This window comes from Pteronotus mesoamericanus, unplaced genomic scaffold (assembly GCF_021234165.1).
Source record: "Pteronotus mesoamericanus isolate MK-2021 breed Mesoamerican mustached bat unplaced genomic scaffold, CSHL_Meso_final contig_20, whole genome shotgun sequence".
In the NCBI taxonomy this organism is placed as follows: Eukaryota; Metazoa; Chordata; class Mammalia; order Chiroptera; family Mormoopidae; genus Pteronotus; species Pteronotus mesoamericanus.
In genome coordinates, this window is record NW_026555085.1 from 44,265,364 (window position 1) to 44,275,885 (window position 10,522).

Sequence of the window (10,522 nt, forward strand, 5' to 3'; positions counted from 1 at the left end):
GCGTGATGAAGAGCCTGGTGTCTGGAGCCAGAACCCTTGGGTGCAAATCCTAACTTGGCCACTTACAGATTGTGTGACCCTGGGCAAGTTATTTAATTTCTCTATGATACTCAGTGTCCACATCGATAATATGGGGGCGATACAAATAGTAATGCTAACAACCTATTTCAGAGCTTGTTGTTAAAAGCAAATGCATTAATACATATAATGTATTCATAATTTTACTTGGCACATAGAAAGTATTACATAAATATTTGCTCCTTTAAAACCCACATATGCATGCACACACACACACCCATCACACATAAATGAAAGGTGTTATTTCAGCACTGAAACCATCAGATGTGAAAACCAAAACTTCCCTCTCATTTCTGCATTATTCTCTTTGCAGCCTTCATTTGGCCCAAGTCTGTCCTGGACTTCCTGATCTCCTTGTTTTTCCAAATTTTTGTGTGTATCTTTTAATCGATATAAGCTTCCTTTCCCAACTTTTTACATATTATAAAGCTTGGAAGCTTTCCAGTCCCAAAACACAACCAGGAGCAAGCAGAACCCAAAGGGCACGTTGTACATGTGAATTAGAAAAGGAAAAGGAAGCAGGAGCCTGGAGAGAAGCACTGGGCAGAGAAGGTGCTGGGGCTGAGGAACCTGAAGTTTAAGACTCTCACTTACCAATGCCTACTAACACCGAGCGCTTGATAAAGTGGGCTGTGGATGAATCAGACCTGGCAGGAATCCCAGCTTGAGCAGTCACTGCCTGTGTGACCTTGGTCTTAGTTTCCTCATCTGTAAAATGGGGGGTATTACCTCTTCTCCTAGCAGAGTTACATGGATTATATTATATAAAGTAGATAACAGACTTAATAGAGCATCTGAAACATAGTAAGTGTATAATAAAGAGCAGCTGCGGTTATTACCACCGGCTGTCCCATTTCCAAAACAGAACCCTCATCACTAGAAATGTCTCCAAATCTCTCTCTCTCTCTCTCTCTCGCTCTCTCTCCTCCCCTTCCCCCTCAAAGCCCATAATGATTCAGGTGTGAGAGACCTTGGTGGACTCAACTAACAACCTCAAATCAGCATTAGAGAAGGGTTTGGAGAAAGGAATAAAGAAGAAAAAGGGAAACCTCCCTGCTCTCTGCCTTTCTTCACCTCAAGCTGCAGATGCTTAACAGTGCCTGAAAAAGCTGACTCTTCATTGCTTGATAGAAAGGAAGTAGGCTAAGAAGAAACCCCGGCTGTCTACTCAGAAAAACAGAGACTTACCTATAATGGAATCAACATGAAGACCAAATTTCAAAGGATTTAGAAAAAAAGTATTGTTTTTAGGAGGTCAACGACCACGCTTCCTTGTGACTGAGAAGAAAAAAAAACAAACCCAAGCCAAATATGCCAACTAAACAGGAGGAATTAAAGAATGACTTTAATAGGATTACAATCTTCATGAGCTATCGCATTTGTTCCTCCCTCTAAAGGTGACAGTCGCCCTGGTAAAGGAAGATCAGGAAGCACGTGAACCTGACCTGGTACAGCAGGTCAGGTTCACATGCTTCACGAACCTACGGAATAACCCCAATGTGGAAGCCCATAAATGAGTCACTTGGGGAACAACGCATTTTTTTCCTACTTATAAATTCAGTAACAGCAAAGAGAAAGCACAGTTCTAAAAGCCACAGTGATAATCCTCCTTATCCAAACTATTTTCACTTCAGAAGGAAAGATGGTGTCAGGACCGAGAAGATTTCTTTTGAAGTTTACGATGGGTCAGCTAAACAAACAAGACATCTAGGTTCCTCTTTGATAGCTCCCCTTTTCCCCTTATCTAATGCCAACTATCCTTTTTATTGGATTTCTAGTCTCTCAATGCTCTTTGTGGAGACTACAATTTACTGTAGGTGCCTCTCTCCCTGAGCAAAAATTTGACTTACAGCTGAAGGTAGTTTAGTCCTTTGAATATCACTAATTAACTTGCTGTATCACGCAGGCCAGTCATATGTCCAGCAAAAGTTGCCATCTTGTCCTCCAGCATAGAAACCTTGGCATGACACCCTCTTGGAAAACCTGGATTGGATCTAAAACCAGGTGGCAGAGAGAGAAGCCAAAGACAGGCCATCCTGAGAAGACTCAGGCTGGGAACAAAGCTCTACTGTCCAAGCAATAGGGGACCAACCACATGCCATAGCGCCACTGGCTAGCCCACAAGTGTCCATGTTTCTCTGAGTAATTTCACTTGTTTCCACATCACTTGCCCAACTCTGACCCCTCCACTTCTATTATAGTGACCAATGAATACAAAGTCCAATTCCAAATATGTCTTCTTTCCAAAATACATACAAGTCTAGCACATCAGGTATACTTAATGCTTATTTATCATAAACCAATAATCATTTTCATGGAGCATCAAAGAAATTTTTCTTTATGGAGGTGGGCAAAGGGGGTGGGGATATCTGTAATAGTGTAAACAATAAAAATAAAGTTAAAAAAATAATTAAAAAGAGAAATTCCTTTTTGAAATGGTAGCCACTAGACACTAGTGGCTATGGAGCATTTTAAATGGGGCTAATGTGACTGTAGAACTAGATTTTAAATTTTACTCAGTCTTTATTAATTGAAGTTTAAATCTGAAAACAAGTTATGTAAAATATTTTTTCATTAAGAACAACTTTATTGTTTTGGAAGGGCTACACTAAAAATTTGAAAATTTATAATCCAAATTGAGATGTACTATTAGTGTAAAATAGACACTGGAGTTGAAAGCCTTAGTCCCCCCAAAACATAAAATCTCCCATTAATAATATTTTTATTAATTACATGTCAAAATGATAATATTTAGGATATATTTGGTTAAATTAAATATTTTATTAAACTTAATTTCACCTGTTTCTTTTTAACACGGTCACCAGAACATTAAAACTACCTTATGTGGCTCATTTACCTTTCTATTAGGTAGCAATGCTCTAGAAAAGAAAAGAAAGAGAGGGGGAAGAATAGTTGTACATTGAAATGGAGAGGCAAAAGGATGGAGTGCGGAGAACGAGAACATACTAATTTAGGCCATCTAACTATATGAAAGAAAACAATTTTATCTGAGACTAAATCACTGACTCATAATTGCCTATAGAGTTAATTTTCCATTCCATGCCTCTAATCAAAACCTTGTATTGGCCACTTCTGGGTGATGAAATTGCCCTGTGTGACAGCTGACTGCTCAATGCCCAGACATGACATGCTCCCCTGCCCTTATCAAAGTGCTTAAAATGGTGTAATAAACACACAGCTTACAGTAATGGCATTAAATGTTCCCCTACATGGTATCTGTGGGGAGCTTAAATTAGATGGAAGGATTACAGGCAAAGTTTGTGTCATAATGATTCTTTAAAGTGAAACCGTAGATCAAAGTTCATCACTACCAAATATACAACTTGAGAACAAACTCAAGTGCTGCTATTAATCACGGTTTCTGGGGATTTGATGACACAGATTAAACTGCTGTAAAGAATACTGCTGTGCATCACATTCTTACAACTGTCATCAATGCTTCTGCCAAGTGTTCACAGAGCAGGAAGGAAAGCTGTTCAGCATTCACTGTAGGTGCCTCTCTCCCTGAGCAAAAATTTGGCAACAGGTTTATGTTCACAACCACCTCTCAAAGGTACCCACAAATCCTCTGCCTTCTTAAAAGGAGAGAAAAGTCTTGGAGAGATTGAGAGGCAAAGTGGAGGTAGAGCACAGGGGGACGAGTAAGCTGAGATCCGAGATCACATTTAATTTCATTTCCATTTAACTTTTAATTAGATACGACTTCCCACAAATATTCTATAGAATATTGTAAGCAATGTATAAGACACTGTATTTCAAAGGTCTGAGGCTATGTAATGTTTTGTTACATTTTTAAAATCTTCCCCCCAAAAAGCAACTTAAATTCAGTGGCATCTTGCAGTCGCTGCCGGCCAGCCATCCTCTATGATGAGGCCATTGCCGTGTGCAGGCTGAGTGCCCATCCAGTCATGCTGGCCCTATGTTAATCACTTTCTTTGAGTTCCTTGCACTGTCAGTACGACAGAGGTTGAGTTTAACTGCAAAATAGAATGTCTTTAAGAAGATTACATCAGGATACAGTATTGAGACAAAAGGCTATTGTGCACAGAAAAAGGCGTAGAGCGAAAAATGTGGAACATAGATCTGACATTAGTGAAGTCGTCATTGGAGGAATGACATCAATTCCACCTTTTCTTACAGGCAACAGCCAAGTGCTTTATGGGACCAAGCAAGTAAAAGAAGCTGCCATCTAGTTTGTTGGAGAAATGTGAAAAAGGACAGCCTATTGCATATCAAACAATGCAAGGAAAAGCAGAAGAAACTGCAAAGCAGCAAGACCGGTGTGACTGATCTACGTGTGTTGCACAGAATGATGCACAAGGCTTTGCGTCAACTGTAATTAGCATTGTGTTTTCTTCCTTGGTGGTTCAAAAAAAATGCACATCTTCAACTCCAAAAAATTCATTGTGGAAGTAAATGTATAAACTGAGAGTATTAAAGAGCTTGTGCCCTCAGTTTATTTTGGGCCCCAGTGATACACTCCTAAGGGACTTCCTTGTCTTTGGTAAATAGTTAAGTTATCCCCTGCTCTCCTTTCTAAATATAGGTGCTCAGATAAAACTTATGTACTTCCTTTTTTAAATGATTGTTTTACGATATGATTCAGTTTGGTTTTTATAGATGAGCAACATTCAATTACGGAAATGATGAAATGTCCTCTTGCTTGTAAATAAAATAAACTTCCCTTTTTCCCAACTTGAGGTCTAATAGATATGACCATAGAGATTTACTAAATAATGTTGATAGGAGAACTGATTGCTTGCTAGTTAGATGAAGATGAGACTCAAATACATACCAACTGCATTTGCGTATCAGGCTTATGGTTTTTTGTTTTTGTTTTGTTTTTGTTTTTATCTTCACCTGAGGACACGCTTATTGATTTTTAGACAGAGGGAAGGGGGAGGGAGAGAGAGGGAAGAAACATCAATGTGAGAGAGAAATATCAATCGGTTGCCTCTCTCACATGCCCCAACTGGGGCTGAACCTACAACCCAGGCGTGTGTCCTCACTGGGAATCAAACCCTCCACCTTTCAGTTTACAGTACGATGCTCTAATCAACTGAGCCACACGGAGCAGGGCCAGACTTATGTTTTCAATACCATCCCTGTTGCATAAAGAAGCATTCCCCAGCCTTTTTTCAGGAAAGCAGTATCACAAATATATTTGGCTTGCAGACATGAGGACCTTGGAAAAACAGTGCAACTCATGTTAAATAAGGGGCATCAGTCTAGGGTGTCCAGTACACAAGTGTACGTATTTAGGTTTTAAACTTAAAACAAAATCAAGACCAAGAGTGTCCTTCCTTCAATCACATTCTTCCTAGTCCATGGTTTCATAGCACTACTGATGTTCCGTTCATGAAGAACACTTACACAATGGTGACTTTATATTTATTTAAGTTATTATGTTATTAATGTCTGTTTCCTATACTAGATCACACACTCTTTGTGTGCAGGGCAGTTCTGTGTATTATTCACCACAGTATTTCCAATGTCTTGAATGGTGTCTGATTTATAACTGATGTTCAAGAAATATTTGTTAAAGATTGAAAGAACATATCCACAAATGGTGGTAATATATTTTTCTGAGAGCTATAAGGATTATTTGTCTTTCTTACTAGAATTAGTACAGTGCTATGAACATACTAGCATTATGCTTTTTATTTTTTTCTGTAAAATATATATAACATAAAATTTACCATTTTAACCATGTTAAAGAGTACACTTCTAGCCCTGGCAGGTGTGGCTCAGTTGGTTGTAGTATTGTGTCATAGACCCAAAGTTTGCAGGCTCAACTTCTGGTCAGGACACATACCCAGGTTTCAGGTTTGATTCCCAGTTGAGGAACGTGGAAGAATGCAACCAACTGATTTTTTTTCTCTCTCTCTTTCTCCCTTCCTCTCTCTTTAAAAACAGTGAAAAATGTCTTCAGGTGAGGATAAAAAAAAGTTCTATAGGATTTGATATGTTCACATGGTTGTGCAGTTAGAGCCACCATCCATCTTCAGAACTATTTCATCTTCTGCAACTGAAACTCTGTACCCATTAAACACCGATTCCCCATTCCTCCCACCTCAGCCCCTAGCAACTACCACTCTACTTTCTGTCTTCTTGAATTTGACTGCTCTAGGTATATATAAGATTTGTCCTTGTGTTTCATGTACAATGTTTACAGGGTTCATCCATGTTGTAGCACATACCATAATTTCATTCCTTTTTAAGGTTCAGTAATATCCCATTATATGTATAGATCACATTTTGTTCATCGGCTCATTTGTCAACGGACAATCGGCACACTTCCACCATTTGCCTATTGTGATCTTCACAATAGAAATCTTCAAATCATTGTTCTCAATTCTTTGGAATACATATTCAAAAGTGAAATTGCTGGATCATATAGTAGTTGTATTTTTAAGTTTTCAATAAACCACCATACCATTTTCCACAGTGGCTATACCACTGTCACCTGCAATGCACAAGGAATTTCAATTTTTTTAAAATTCCAATTTTTCCACATTCTCCAATATACAATTTTCTGGGATTTTTTCTCTTTTGTATGATGTCTATCTTAATGGATGTGAAGTGGCATCTCATCATGATCTTGTTTTGCATTTCTAATGACTAATGACATTGAACATCTTTCGATGTAGTTATTGGTCATTTGTATATCTTCTTTGGAGAAATGTCTATTTGTGACATTTATCCAATTTTTAATTGGGTTATATTTTTATTTGTTGTTGCTGCTGAGTTGTGGGAGTTCTTTATCTATTGTGGATATTAATCCTTAGCAGATATATGATTTGCAAATATTTTCTCCCAGTCCATGGGGTGCCTTTTCACTCTGTTGACAGTGATCTTTGATGCACAAAAGTTTTTAATTTTGATGAAGTCCAATTTACCTATTTTTTTGTTGTTGTTGCCTAGAATTATGTTTTGTAACACAACAATTATTGTAAAAGAAATTCTGGGGTCAGATGTACTTGAGTTCAAATACTGATTTTGCTCCTTTCCAGCTGGGTGGCCCTGGGTAGGTCAGTCTTTTATTTTGTTTCAGTTTGCTTCTTTATAAAATTGTACTAACACTATTTGTTTGTATTTTTGAGATTAAAATATGTAAAGGAAATTTGGGACCACAATTCATGTTAAAGAATATTAGGCAATGACATCAATAACCGTAAAATTTAAATTTCAAACTGGTAGGATTTTCCTTGAGGCAATACAGCTACAAGATCAGTGAACTTTGGCATAAGGTAAATTTTTCCTTCAAGAAACAAGTTGATGTCATTCTTCTCTCCTTAATCTTCACTATGTCAACATATCTGCTCCCTTTTTAAGAGGAATGATATCAACTTGTAGGAAAAATAATTCTCCCAAACGAAGACTTGGTTATTAGAAATAATTTCCTGTAGCATTTAGAAATTTTGTACACATTTCCCAGGAGTATCATGAGAAGGAAAGCTGACAATTTCATTTCTCCTCTTACTAATACCTAAGAGTAAACTCTGTTAAATCAATTAAACAAGGAGACCATTAGGTATGGTCTAATGCCATGGTGGCCTATATAAGCAAACCAAAATCTAAGCCTATAAATGTTTCCAGGTTATGAAATCAAAAAGCCAAAGACAACCAATCACAAACAGCCAGCTAGGCTTTAAGCTGGAGCCAACCAATTATTTCCTTACTTTGTTTCTGCCTTTTCTCTAGAAAAGTCTGTTTCCAAGCTCGTGTCCCAAGCTCTAACCAATCACAGTTTGGTGTTGTCTGATTAGAATTAATTTTTGCTCAAATAAAATCTTATAATATTTAACATGCCTCAAATTTTCTACCAATTTGTAATCCTCCCTCAGTCACCCATTGATGATAGAGAGCCATCCACAGGAAGCAGGTAGCAAGAAGAGAAGTTGTGATGAAGGTTACATCTTGGCAATCGGTCCTGCCAACCAACTGCTTTCCCTGACAAGAGTTCCGTGTTTTAGTCATACAGCATCAGCAAGGAGCACCTTCTTTCTCCTTTTCTCTCCCTCCCCTTCTCTTCTCTCTCCCAGCTTTTTCCCCAGGCATTATGATTGGTCCATGCTGTTGGACACCAATTAGGCATCAGAGGCTTAGGCAGAGCCACAGTTTGTCATCTGATAGTTGGGTGATTGTGAGCTACTCCCTAACATTTGCGAGCCCCTGTTTCCTCACTTACAAGGGGAGGACCAAAGCATTTCTTAGGACTAGTTGTGGTAAAGGTTAAATGAAATAATGTATGTGAATATGCAGTATGTACTATAAAATGGTACACAAACTCTACTAGTTTTTTTTAATACCTCATATGAGCAAAATTCTGCATTAATTTTTCCCCATCTTTAGCTGGGGGAAATTATCTTCTTAATTCATTTAATGGGGGTAGGGCAAGAGAAAGAATCACATTCACCAAGAAATGATTATTTAAGCTTTAGTCTAATTTGACAAGGGAAGAGGAGGAGGAGTCAAAAACCTTCTGTCCTATAGTTCAGCAGCAGTTACTGCATGGAGAAAGTAAGGAAAAGTAAGGAAAGCAAGGGTAAGGAGAAAGGGGCCAGGGTGTCAGAGTCGCCTCAGCTGGGAAGGAAGCCACTGATACAGCAAACAGTCTTCCCTGCTTCAGAATTAATAGCTGTTCTTCCCAAAACAAATCTTGTGTTAACTCCCCAGGAAGGACTCTCTTGGCCTCTGTGTGATGGAAGGGAAATGACATAAGGCCTGGATCATTGCTGGATGATTGTGTGTGACAAGACCAAGTATCTGGAGGACAAAAGGAGAATTGCACAGGTGATCAATAAACTTATACACCATAAATGAGTTGCCTGGCAGAGTCACACAGCATTAATCAGTTTTCAGTGACCATTTGAGTCACTGCCTACTCACAATAATCCCCCGGAAGCATCATCCATGCCATGGCTGAACTGCGGATTTTTTTCCCCAGTGGTTCTAATGTAGTTCACTTTGGCAGTGACTAAATGTCTTTTCTTTTTTTTTTTTTAATGTTTAATTACAGTTGTCTCAATTTTTCCCTTTTTGTCCCACTTCACCAAGCCCGCCCTCCACTTTCAGAGGCAACCCCCACACTGTTGTCCATGTCCACGGGTCCTTCATTTTTGTTCTTTGACCAATCCATTCACCTTCTTTCAATCAGTCCCCCCTCCGCCCTCCCCTCCTACAGCTGTCAGTCTGTCAGTCTGTTCCATGTTTCTATGCCTCTGGATCTATTTTGCTCATTAGTTTATTTTGTTCATTAGACCCCACTTATAAATGAGATCATATTAAGGAAGCTATTCATTCTCCCTATTGCCCGTTATCCATAATTCTCTAAGGACACACATTACTTTTTGCTTTGCAGAGTTTTATAGAGCTTCACTGAGAGTCCCAAAGAAGTTGGACCCAAGGAAGCACACACCAAGGCGCATCATAATTAAACTACCCAAGATTAAAGATAAGGAGAGAATCTTAAAAGCAGCAAGAGAAAAGGAGACAATTACCTACACAGAAGCTCCCATAAGACTATCAGCTGATTTTTCAAAAGAAACTCTGCAGGCAAGAAGGGGCTGGCAAGAAGTATTCAAAGTCATGAAAGGCAAGGACCTACATCCAAGATTACTCTATCCAGCAAAGCTATCATTTAGCATAGAAGGGCAGATAAAATACTTCTCAAAGAAAGTAAAGGTAAAGGAATTCATGATCACCCAGCCCTTATTATATGAGATGTTAAAAGGGACTTATCTAAGAAATAAGAAGATCAAAAATTATGAATAGCAAAATGACAACAAACACAACCATCAACAACTGAACCTAAAAAAAAGCAAAAACAAAAACAAACTAAGCAAACAACTAGAACAGGAACAGAATTGCAGGGTTGGAGATGAGAGGGGAGGGGCATAATAAGGGAAAAGATATAGGGAATAAGCAGCATAAATAGTAGGTACCAAATAGACGGGGAGAGATTAAAAATAGTATAGGAACTGGAGAAGTCAAAGAACTTATAGATACCACCTGGGGACATGAATGAAGGTGAGGCAGGGGAATGCTGGTGGGAAATGGGGTGCAGCGCAGAGGGGAATAAAGAAGAGGAAAAAATGGAACAACTGTAATAACATAATTAATAAAATATTTTTTAAAAAGAGTTTTCTAGAGCTTCACTGTTCAACATGGTAGCCACTAGCCACATGCGGCTATTTAAATTTAAATTTGAAATAATCAACATTAAATAAAATTTAAAATGCGGACCATCAATAACACTAGCCTCATTTAAAGTGCTCCACAGCCACATGTGGCTACTGTATCAGACACTGCAGAGAGTAAATGCTGAATATTGTTGCAGAAAGTTCTGTTGGACTATTGGAGAATTCTGTTCTAAAATACTCATCCCCCATTTTCACCAACCCTCCCTGGCTTTTATCAG